This window comes from Lepidothrix coronata, unplaced genomic scaffold (assembly GCF_001604755.1).
Source record: "Lepidothrix coronata isolate B3197 unplaced genomic scaffold, Lepidothrix_coronata-1.0 Scaffold245, whole genome shotgun sequence".
In the NCBI taxonomy this organism is placed as follows: Eukaryota; Metazoa; Chordata; class Aves; order Passeriformes; family Pipridae; genus Lepidothrix; species Lepidothrix coronata.
In genome coordinates, this window is record NW_016690425.1 from 204,265 (window position 1) to 217,086 (window position 12,822).

General features: G+C 38.8%; 1 protein-coding gene across 1 annotated transcript in view; it reads left to right on the forward strand.

Moving 5' to 3' along the window:
* Positions 1 to 12,822, forward strand: part of ARID1B (AT-rich interaction domain 1B) — a 323,028-nt gene that overhangs the window by 99,749 nt on the left and 210,457 nt on the right. The gene's annotated exons all lie outside the window — the stretch shown is intronic.

Below are 12,822 nucleotides of genomic sequence, written 5' to 3' on the forward strand. Positions count from 1 at the left end.
TCTTTTGGTTAGGAGATTACTTTGTACTAATATTTCTTAGTTTTTCTGAGCTCTACACATTCTGCTGTGGGTGAAGGGGCACGAAGGAATATACTTTGTGAAGACATTGCAGCTACTTGCATTTTTGAAGGTCTTATTTCACTATAGTAGACAAAGTACTCAGCTTTGTCTTTGTGTGCCCCTTGTGGTTTGGGGATTTTCTTGTTTGTTGGTACTAAACCAGTATGAATTTAAACCAACTAGAATATGTTCAGCTTAAATGATGAAACTATATAAACTTTATAAACTATGTGCTCTGGCTTGGAATATTGTATCATAAGCATATAGGATATTTCCTGCAGTTCAGTGGATATGTATTCATTTGCAGTTGGATCTCTCTAAAGAGTTTACCATATTAAGATACCAAATGTATTTGTGAAATCTGGTAGTATGGTGTATATTTTACCTCTGGCACATGGCACGATTGTAAATCCCTAAAAATAGGGAAATAAACATAGTATTTCAAAGTTACATCTTTGGCACCTAGGAAGAGTGTATGTGCCACAAATTCTTTACATGACATGTGAGACATGCATGTCTCAGGAGAAGCTATGGAAACTGGTGTAAGAAGAGTACCAATTTGCTTTGAACCTAGTATTAATTTGACAGGTTTTCAGGAACCCTTTTTTAAACAGACTAATTTCTCTGAACAGGTCTCAGAAATGAATGTTGGCATTTACCTTAAAAATAGTAGCTACTGTGGACATTGAACTGTTTTGGCAACAACTACCTAGTTTAAAAAGCAGAGATATTAAAAGAGACTTTTAACCTCCCAGTTTTTCATGAACAGTGTTTATTAGGGTAAGGAGAAGTAAAGTTATTTATCAACTAATGTTCTGCTCATTTGCCTGTGTTTTTTCTCAAATAATTGTCCTACTTTTAATCCATGCTCTGTCCTATCTCCAGCATTATGATATCTAAGCAGAGTATTGGGTATTATCTGTGTCCCTGAGTGTTTGGTATATTTAGTAGCTCATAATTATTCTAGGTATGGGTAAGCTGTTAGTATTAACAGTGAATGTTAACCATTTTGGCCACAGTTTAAACTCTAAGTTGGTACCAAATGCTGTTATTGAGACACTTCGTTACTGAAAAGCGTTGATGCATAACCAGAGAGCACTTTATATACTCAAAAACCCCGCTGTTTTCATATGGAGGGGAATGGAGTATATTATAATTTTGTATTTTATTTTGGTTTTGGTGTGGGATTTTTGTTTGTTTGTTTTCTTTTTCAATCTAAAAACAACTTCAGTCCTTTGTATATAGAGACAAAGGCTTTTTTGATCATGTCAGCAAACTCCCAGTCCTCTTACATCCAAGGAAGATGTATTAGAAATTAGGAATAATCCATACATTCAAGATATGGTGAACAAGATAAAGGCTTTAATATAAGTCTGTTTTGGGTGATGGCTTGACCATATATGAACATGGTGGGTTTTTTCCTGAAACAGGAGAATTCTGTATTATGTTTTGGACTGCTTATGAAAACCCTTTATCACTATCCCTTGTTTACCATTCCTAGTTAGCTTCATTTTGGCATACTAAATATGGCTTCTTAAGCTTGTTTTCAAGGTAATGTGGTTCTTCAGGGTAGTAATCAGTAAGTTGTCTTTGTACAGTGAAGCTTGAAGTTATAGCAGTGGTGTTAGGCTTTTAATAAAATTTAGTTATGTTTTGTTTCATGGTATTCTGGTATTTATACTATTTGCCCGTTATCTTTTTATTTCTTAAGGGCATTGTGTAAAATCACAGCAGCTACATAGCAAGCTTATACAAGTGTCAAAAACCAACAAAAGAGATGTAATACTAAATGGTGAATGGTTTTCTCTGATGTGGCTTTGAAAAAGAGTTTCCCTTTGATAGATTCGAAGAGGAGCTGGCCACTTTCTGCAGCACTGAATGCTGGCTTGTGTCACCCTTTGGGGGGAGTTTTTTCAGCAGGTTTGTGACACAGTAAGCGCAGCTAAACAGCTCAATAGTTGTTCCGTTTCCTTCACACATTGTATATAAAAGTCCTGGCATGAATGTTCCCATAAAGTTCAAAGCGGACGAATTTGTAATGTGGGTTGGTAACAAATGGCTACAAACAAAATATGGCTTTATTAGCTACTTCTAATGGCCTGTCAGATTCTATACAATGCTTGCTTTCCTTCTCCTAACTCCTCTGATATCTGGAGGGTTTGACCTGTGGATCTCTGACCGTGTGGAGTCACTGAGAGCCCAAATGAAAAGCTGCACAGAATAGTGCTCTAAGCACTTTTGCTGGGGTCACAATTAGAAGGAAATCTCAAGCTTTTGAGAAAACATGGGAGTTAGGTACTCTGTGAAGGAAAGGAAGTCATAAACAGAAACTGTTCTCTATTAGAGTAGAGGAATAAAGGGGAAGAGGCCTAAATGAAATTGTCTGGAGAACAGCTACTACAGAACGTATTTATCAAGACTTAAGGGATAATAGTAAAATACACATTTCTGCTATTGTGAGAAAGCTAAAGCAGACTTACAGGAAAAAAATTCCAAATGATACATCTGCAGATTTGTTGTTGCGGTAAAGGAGCTTGTGTCAGCAGTAGGCTGTGTGTGTCTATAAAGACTAATCCTTTATTTTGTCTTTAATGAGTACGTTTGTAAATGTTCACATTGGATTGTGTTGATAGAGTGAGGTGCAGAAAACATAAATTAATTTAATTTTTTTATTGGTATGAGTATTAAAGTCATTTCAGATAGGCATTGGTGGTTTTGCTATTACTTTGTTTTGTTTTAATAAGGCCCTTTTTTTTTTTGCCCATTGCGCTTGTTTGAGTTGTGAGGTTGAATGGCCTATCCAAGGTTTCTATGCTTTTGGAAGACAGGTTTCTGCTAATGTTTTTTTGTTGCAACCTACAGGTAAAGTTCTGCGGCTGCTTTGAGCCATTTAAAGCCAGAGCAGCTGCAGTCCTGCTGTGTGCCCCACATCTGTGCTGTCCCATCTCCTCCACTGTCTTTCCTGGGACTGGCCAGTAGATTTGATCTGGGGAACTGAACCAGATGGGAAATAACCTCTCTGTTTCTGGATTAGTTTTTGACTGAATCATTGTGCAATTGTGTGGGCATCAGTGGTACCTCAGAAGAGGAGGTGGAAATCAGAAGCTGTGACAAGAAAGAGGACAGACAGTGGGGACCAGAGCAGCTTTGATTTTAGCCACAGCCTAAAGGACTATATGATATTGCTGGAAGGGCTTAAGATGCTGTTATCCTGTCAGCTGAGACATGGTGGCACAGCAGATCCCAGTGTTCACAACTAGGCCCTGCAGCAGTCATAGAGCCACAGACAGACAGAAGACAGTTCACTTCTTTTTGTAAGGTAAGTTTTCTGCCAGTTCCCATCCCTAAGCTGTTTTATGCAAGGCAATCCATGAGTGTATAAGCGTGGAGGTGTGAACATGCATGGCTGGAGGCCACAGTCAAGGTGGGCTTGTGCTGGTCCTCACCTGCATCCATGTAAACTGTAGGGAAAATGTGGCTTTAGTCTTGTAACTTCGGTTTATCTTGTGCTTACTGGAGGTCATCCAGTGTTGAAGGGGGAAGGTTGTATGTGGATTTGAGGGAATCACTATTCTACTAGATCATTCATAATTCTGAGTTTATGGATTCATTCTGTGACATCACTTATTCACTGGGTCTTTCCATGGAGGCAGAGCAATTCCTATGCAAAACAAAATAGTAGGCAGCAGTGAAGATAGAATGCCGCTTGTATCTTGTGCAGTGCTGTGATCTGAGAAGTTTGGTTGTGGTTCTACAACCTCTGTAGTTGTATGAGCTTCAGTGCCAAGCAGATAAATTTTTTAAGATATCAGTTGCCTAGTTTCATTATGCTTGGCACTGTGGAAAACAGCACATCAGCAATCCCTTCCTGATTTTATTAAATGCTTCATAGTTCTGTTTTACCTAATTTTAATGAGCCCTGAAAGATGTTTAGGTGCTGAACAGTTTTTTTCTCTGGTTGACACACCTTTTTTGTTGTAGAAGGAGGGTACTAAATTAGATTTCAGAGGACCTCTGTTGAGAACTAGTAGTAAACTAAATGCAAGATTAGATATAATTGGCTCGTGGAACATCATCATTTCATATGGATCTCAACAGGTGTAGGTTGTGAGAAAAATACGTGGGATGGTTGGGGAGTCCACATTCTGTGTCTCACTTCTAGAATATGAAGTATCTGGGAACCCATCTCAAAAAACAGCACTCCCCAAACAATTAAACATTAATGGCTGAAGTCAATAGACAGGAAAAAACTTCCCAACATTACCTGAGCAAATGTGGTTTAGAGTTAGCAGGAGGTAACTCTTCTTTTCTCAGAGATTAAACTACTGGCATGAGGGACTCTGGTGACATTTATACTCAGCTTAGTCCAGTAGGCACTAATCATGATCGGGCTTGTGGATGCTACCATAATGTAAATATTGATTACCACTGTAGCCCTTCTGGTAAGGACAAACCAGTACTAAAAGAGAGCCTAGTGCAGCGACCTTCCTTTTTTTGTAATCCTTGTTGAATTCTTTGCAGGTAAGCAAATTAGAAAGCCTGAGCTAAATTTAAGTGCTATTTTAAAAATACAGAGTATCGCTTGTGATTTGAGAAGAAAGAGGAAAAAAATTCTGTAAATGGATTCTTTATAATTCTTGGGAGGCAAATGCTGTTGCCAGTTGATAGATGCATGTAGTACATGATAGCAAATCTGTCCTCTAGTTATTCGCATCTCTGCCTGAAAATATCTGTTTGGGAGTGTATTAAACCATGAACAAGAAAGAAATGTGAGTATGTAATATTTGTGAATTAAATTGTCCATTGTTTTTACATCAAGTAGGATAAAACTGGTGTGCCTCTTTCCCACTTTTCTTTCTCTTTTCTGCAATGTTGTAAAATAACTGAATGATCTTGTTTTCCTTTGTTTGGGTCAAGAAATTTTAGCTGAAAATTGTTACTCTGTGAAAGAAGATTATTGACTCAAAAAGCCTTCAATTTTCAGTGAATAACACTCCCACCCTCTAGCTTCAGGAACATGTGGTGCATGCATTCTATTTTAAAGTACAGACTGTAATTTAAAACTGAGGCAGTTTGATGCCCCACTGAACTTTGTTTAAGCCTGGAATAAAAGGAAAAAAGCTTCAAGTTGCAAAGAAGTGACTAAGCTATCTCAAAGGCTTTTCTTAGCCTTTATGCGCAGAGTTGGAAGAAGCTGCTATTTTTTCCAAGTCATTTTAATTCTGAATCAAGTGCAGCTGCTAGGGTTTTTTTTCCTTCTTGACATTCCTTGTAATAAACCTGTAGGTAGAACCAGTTTCATACAACACATATGTATAGAGACATCAAGTGTACGTATTTCTGTGTGTTTCTGAGGTGCCAAACAGGCTCTGTAGCTGCTGTGGGGCACATACAGATTCCTTACATGGCCTCCCATTTGTGTCCTGCTGCCAGTCAGAATAGTGGGTCAAATGCAGCACTAGCCATTGCAGCACCACTGACATCGGTGATGTTATTGGGGGCGTGAACTTTGTGTGTGTCGTTGAAAATCCTACCCCACTAAATGTTCATGCTCATTTTACATTTGACTTCAGTTAAACCAGGATTTCATGTAAGGTGATCAAAGTGATTCATTGTCCTAGAGTCAACTTGTAAATTAAGTCCCATTTTTGGGGAAAAGTAGAATTAAAGCAGCGCAGAGCAGCCCTGGGCATAAACTGAAACATTGAAACCAAAACTGTAGATGCTTGAATTAAGTATTCTTATATTAATTTTAATATTGGTAGTGTGAAGAGAAGATCCTGTTGTTATTAATTTATGTTTTGTGCTTTACAGAATTAATTGGCTTTTCTTGATAAATTGATCATATTTATTTAAAAGAACAGTTTTAGGTTGTTATTGAAGTATAAAAAGTAATTTCACTAAGTACTGTAAAAAAATCCTTAGCTATTCATTACTTTTACTGGCTTCAAAATACTTTACCTTTACAATGTTTCCAATATCCCTGTAATAATTAAATTGCTAATTTATGATCAAAAAAAATTTACAAATGCAAAAAGAAATATTTAGTCTGACCTCTGCATGAAACTTACATGGGAAACCTGCTAAGGAATTACAGATCCCAGTAGTGGTTAAGGTTGCAGAAGCTTGTATTCAAGTAGGCCAGTGTTGTCCTAAGTGGAATATTGGAAGTATTGGTAGCTTTTTTTCCTGCAGTGCTTTCGAAGCTATGAGTAGTTATGTTATATACCTCCAAATACTAGAATAGTATTGGTGTTCATTCAGAAATTAAAGGAGCTAGATTTGATTTGGGTGGTTGAAGGATTTAATTTTTTATTTCCTTCCCGCCCCCTGCCTCAGGTTGATCCCTTCTAGAGAGGGTGCTGCCCCCTTAGCCAGGGGTGACTGAACCATGCTTGTGGTAGCCCCTGAACCACCAAAGCCTGCAGCTTGAAATGAGAGGCAAGCTGAAAGCCCCCGAGGTTACTTTAATATGCAAGTCCATAAACTGTAGTAGCATGGATCCTTCTGCATGCATGGCTCAGATGTACCTGCTGCAGAGGCAGTAACTGTACTAGCTGTCCTTTTAATCTGCCTAAATTTCCACGTCAATGTCTTTAGGGTTCTGCATTTGGGAATCTATCTCTAAAATGGCAGGGGTTTGTTTTTTTTTTATTTGGCGATTAATTTTTATTGTTTGAACATTTTACACAATGTGTGTACATACATATATAGTATATAAAAGCATGCATGTCTTATCTGCTTGGTTATTTGTAAATTTTGAGTTGATAGCGTACTATAAATTCCAAAGCTTAATGTATTCACTGGTGCATGTCTTTGTTCATGCCTGTGTGAACACTGGGATTACGACATAGAAAGTAAGACAAAGAAGTATTACTCACTTGAATACTATTTCAGGAAGTACCTGAGACACTGTAAATGTTTTTTCTTTCTTTTATTTTTGCCACAAGTATTCCTGTAAGATAGGATTTTTTTTCCAAATGACTCCTTTACTTGTGCTTACCAGCCCTTGTGAAGTATGACCTCAACTTCATAACCTTGGCTAAACACAGTAACTCACTCTGACCAGCAACATCTGAAGCCTAGCGGTAGATGCCTTTTCTTTTTCTTCCTCCATCCACTCCTGTTTGCTGGGAATGTGTTGGTTTCTGGTGCTATTGTTGCAGCTTTCATGTTTAAAAAAAACCGTTACCAGTCTTTGATGTGAAGCTTACTCCTGAGTGGTGCTGGTCAGCTGCTGTTTCTGTGTGAGCAGATGTTTTTGCAGTCACGGTCAATAGTGTTAAGATTAGGCCAGGTTTCACAGTGCTTTGTGTGATTGTTTATGGTGTGTCCATAATTGCTGGGGATTTTAGGTGCCATCACAGTGTAAATTGGAAGTATTTGTAATGTACTGTTTGTTTCATAGGACTATGACTATCATGATAAAGTCAGTCCTCCAGTATGTGAGGCTATTCACATTTTAGTGGGGTTTTTTTGGTTATTGTAGGGTTTTTTTGTTGGTTTGGGTTTTTGTTTTGTTTTTTTTGGGGGGCAATGGGGTGGTGTGAGGGTTTTTTGAGGTTTGAAACAGGTTTTTAAATTTCTCTCAAATGTGTTTTCTTTAAACCTAATGTCTTGTACTTCTTAGACTGCTGAAACATTCTTTCCTTTGCTGGAGCCATACATCTCAGGTTCCCTGTGAAGTCTTCTCTTGAAGACAATGAGACATGGTGGTTTTTTATAGAATCTATGCTATATTGGGCTGTATGTGAGAAGTGCTTCTGAAGTGTGTTTCATGTAAATAGGTTTCCATTATCAATTTACCTTTAAAAAAAAAAAGTATATACACACACACAAAATGAGGGGGCTTCTGCCTTTGGAAGGAACTTTTATTTTAACCCACTGCATTAGTTCTTTAACACCATGCAGATTATACTGTGCCATTTCTCACATAATTCCAAACACAGTTCTGCTTCCACAGGACTTTATAAAGATGGTCCTGTTTGAATTGGCAATGTAATTTTGGAGGATGAAGCTTCATAGTGTGTTGAAATTGAGATAGAAAAGCTGATAATGCCAGGAAAAGGCTACTTTCGGTTCCCAGTGTTTAGGCTTTTGATCTCTTTCATTCCGTGCAGACAATTGTAGATAACCCTTTTAATCATCTTAACCTGTGAAATGAGACTTACTGCGTTAAATTAGAATTAGGACCTGAATTTTGTGGCACATTTGAATAATTGCATTAGTATAGGAAAATACGCCATCCTGGATCATTTGTTTCATATCACAGTTAAATAGCATGAATTTATAACAATGTGTGGTGTTGGGTTTGGCAGTTTTATTTTGCTTTGGTTTGTTTTTTCCCTTCATGGCGGAGGTTCACATAATAGTTTATCTTCCACCTTCCTGTTGAAGTTATCATTTTGGAAAGTAATATAAAGATAAGCATATATGAGCATTTGTATTTATGTCTGCATGTAGTAATACATTATGCATCAGTCAGCTTTAGTAAGGTTTGCTGAATACACAGTAACGGACTTAGTTTAAAGAACAAAACTTGTTTCATGACATCAAATAAGGCATAGATTCACATGTACATCTACAGTATCACAGATAATGAAATTTCCCAATGCATTTTGCACAAAAGGTAGTGAAAGGAATCTAAAATATTACTGTTTCTTAAACTACAAACTATACAATAGCCAGTTCTTGCTTTTGAAAAGTATGGAAATAAAGGAACTGAGGTGATCTGAAATTTTTAGTCTCACTTGTTACAGTCAAAATAACTTAGTAAGATTAAATAGGTAGATAAAATGGTGTATGGATTAAATACAGACATTGATCCTAGTGAACTAATTAATTATGTCATGGGATAAAACTTCATGCAAACTATTATCTTTTAGTTTTAGACTTTTATAACTGATAGCCTTACCAGTTTTTTCTTACAATACTCCAATGCAGAGTGGAGATGGAAGAAAAACTCCAGATTATTTCTTTTCTTTATTTAACTTGAAGTTCATGTCAAATAGGGCTTAATGAAAGCTTCGTAGACACCTAATTTTTTCCATCCTGTATGAAAGTGGAAAAAAAGCAAAGCTGAGTGCAATTTTCAGCACATCTCTTCAGAATATTTTGAAACAGGGCTGTAGAATTTTAAAATCTATGGGGTTTGGTTTTGGGGGGGCTTTTTTGGTTTTTGTTTGTTTGTTTGTTTTGTCTTTTTAAGTGACACCTCATAGCTTCATTTGGATTCTCTTATAGTCCATTTTTTCTCAGTCTGAATTAATTCCTTTCCTTTGTTTTGCTTGTGCCCTTAAAGACGACTTAGGGAGACTTCACATACACACCAATGGTGTTTTTTAATGACTGCTGATCCTTCCTGCGTGGCTCATTAGACATTTTGCCCCATTAGAAATCACAGTAACAGCATTTTTCTTCCTATTCTGAGTATGATGAAATACAGGGATTTTTTTTGGCTCTGGAAGTCTTTGGCTGCTTCTGGCCAGAGGATTGGTTATTCCAGCTCTGAGACCACAGCTCAGTGTGAGAGGGGCCATTCAGGCTACCTAGAGAGTTTTCTTTCTCCTCTACAAAGAACCAGAGGTTATATATCAGATCCTATGAAATGCTGAGAAATGCACCCATGCATGTACTTGCATATACTTACAAACATTTTAGTTCTTTAATTTTTGCTGATTAGAACCAGTGATTTCTAATGCTTGCTTTTTAATGCTTATATTCACAGTAGTATAGGTCAGACTGAAGTCAGTCCTGTAAATTCTTTACCTTATTTTTGCCAGGAAAACAAACCTTGCCCTCCTGTGTAATAATTTTGATCACTTGACTTTCATTTCCATGAAGGGCTATAGTCAGCTAGCCACATGGCCTAAGGACTATCTTCACTTACAGCATGCAGTGAAACTCTGTAACAGAGTTGAAGTGTAATTAAAGGAGTTACAGTCTGACACTTTTTTTCCCCACCACCCACATCCATTAAAGATGAAACTTGGAAACAAAACATGTGATCGGCTATGCAAAGGCGCTTTTTTAAAAAAATGTTTATTTAAAAGAAGATACAACAAAAAAAACCCCCCAGCCTCCTGCTTTATTCTTTCTTTTTAAAATTACTACTTTTCCAGCAATCTAAAACATTCTCTGTATACTTTTATGTATGATTGAATTTCCTGCAGACTCTCAATTGCTGTGTGCTTACTTTGAATAACATGGACTCAGTTTTGTCAGAAGTTGAGTGTTTTATCCCCCAGAACTCAGAGATTCATGATTAAACAAGTGCAGATTGGGCAGCTTATGCTTCTCCAAGTTCAATCTGGGGTTATTGGTTCAGAGTCATGCACAGGATCCAGTTGGAGCTTGTGAGCAGTATGTACCTCCCAGCCTTACAAGAGTGAGTGACAAATGCTGGCCCACGCTGGCCCAATGGACTGGGAGAACATGGTTCAGGGACAAGGTGTGGTGGGGTGTGCTGTTGCTCGCCTGGCAGCACCCATGGCCCAGTCAGCTCAAAGGCTGACACGGCATCATAGGCTGAAGTGTGTGTATGGGTGGTTTGTTTGCCGGCTAACTAGTGTGCTTTGTGCTGCTCTGTTTGGGGTTTAGTATTAGAAGTGTCTCTGGACACTTCTGGACTCTGTCAGGGGGAGGGTGCCTTTCTGGTAAGGATACAAAAACTCACAGTACTTTCGTGACTGGGAGAAAGGGAAGCAAAGTGTTTCTATTTCTGAAGAACAGGGTTAGGTTTCTTTCAGACTAGATAGTAACCAAGTTACAGCTGTAATACCATTACATCTATCTCTCTCTATGTGTTAATGTAAAAAAAATATACTTCGAGGTGTTGGATTGTTCAAGGATCTGTCTTTTTTCCATCTTATTTGTCTCCTCTCCAAGAGGCTTGCAAGGTAACTCAAGTTTAGTAAACCAAAAGGGAATACATTACTGTAATATCGGTTTTGTCACATGGCTGTGATGCAGTGGGGAACATGGCACCTAGGAGAAGAACTGTACTCCCTCCTGGAGACTCGGTATAGCAGATTTTAAAAGTGCATCCGAGCTTGAATCCACGGCTTCCCGGGCAGCACACTAAACTGTTGCTAGCTCTACAGATTGATTTCCAAGTGGATATTTTTGTCATGCTTAATAAGAGCACGTTGATGAGACAACAGTGTGTAAGCTGAGTAAATGTCTGTTATTTCTGCACTACCATTACTCGTTATTGCCAGTATCCACAGAGCGGCAAAACTTAGGAGTGAGCTTTTTTCTTCCCGCTGAGGGTTTTCTCCACTCAACTGATGATCTCACAAGTGTCCCCACTCTTTTCACAGGGGATGAAAAAGTGAAAACGACTTTTGTTGTGGGGGTGGTTGGAATGACACTATAAAACCGAAAGCGTGTCAGTGTAGCAAGCTCGGGTTGTCTTTCCTCCTGGCCGGACCGAGCCGCCTCGGCACCGTCCTGGGCACTTCTGAAATGGCTGGTGCGGTGGCAGGGAGCTCTCCCCGCTCCCTCTGGCTGCTGTGAGTCTGAAATTACAGCTTTGTCTTTGAAGCCGGGCGCTCTGTTAGCGTCGCCATGGCGACGGGCGGGTAATGGCCTCCGCCGAGCCCAGCCTGGTGTTTAGCGCCGAGCGTGGCCTCGCGCAAGGCCCCGCTCGCCGGAGCGGTTAGTGAGCTGCCCCCTCTTAGAAAATGTTTAAAAACTGCGCTTTTACATGGCCGTACCAGATTAATAGCCATGGCTTATTTCGTTTTAACTGCGGGGATAAAAGCATTATTCCATTAAATGGGTAGCTTTTTTCCCCCCTCCTTTGGTTTATGCATTATTAACACAAGCTTTCCTGTTTTGCTTGTAACATTTTATAGGCCCTTTCAAACATGTAGTCAGATTTGCTCTGCTGCTCTTTTATTTTTCAGGACTTAACCCTTTGTCTCCTTGATCGTGTCTTCAAAAACTTGGAGCCAAGCCTTTAGCAGTTTTGGTTGCTTCCATTTAATGTGTTCAAAAACAACAAAAGGGTTTCTTTTTCTTTTTTTTAACTATTTTTTTAACGATTCTGCTTTTTTGATGCATTTGAGAAGGCAATGCAGATGGGTCTGTTCCTGTAATTTAATTGAAGCTGATGCTGAAATCAGCACACATGAGCCTTGATAAGGCTGTGGAGAGTTTTGCATTTTAATTCGCGTGCCCATCTTCTCTTCTGCCCGTAGTGTTGTCACCCTGCACTCTTTACATGTAGCATTTTTGTTGGCAGCCTTCAAGAGAGATGCACCTCATGGTTGAAGGACTGGGGACCAAAAAATCCAGAACAGTCCTGGGGACACAGTATTTATGTCTACCACCTTTCTTCTTAATATGGAGCTGGTGTAATACATCTAGACAAGTAGAAGTATTGCTATAAACACAAGCTGCAGGCTTTGTTTCACTTTTCCAGTGCTCTAAAATATAGCTTTCATTTTAGTCTCTAGTAGGAGGCATATATCCAAGTGCAGTCAAGTGCTGTGGATACAGGGATTCAGTCATCCCTGCTGACACAAATGGTCTCTCTGTTAAAAACTTGGAGGCTAACAGGCAAACCTGGAATTCATATTTTCCCCCAACCTGCTCCCCCCCGGTTGTTAACTGTGACTTTGTTGTTATGGGGTGCTTATTGGGGCCTTGCTTTGTCCATCTGTATCTATCACAGATACTGCTGTCCTAAACGCTTCCAAGGACATCTCAGGAAAAGGCAAATGTTCCTCATTTTTTGGTCCTGTTTTTATTGATATC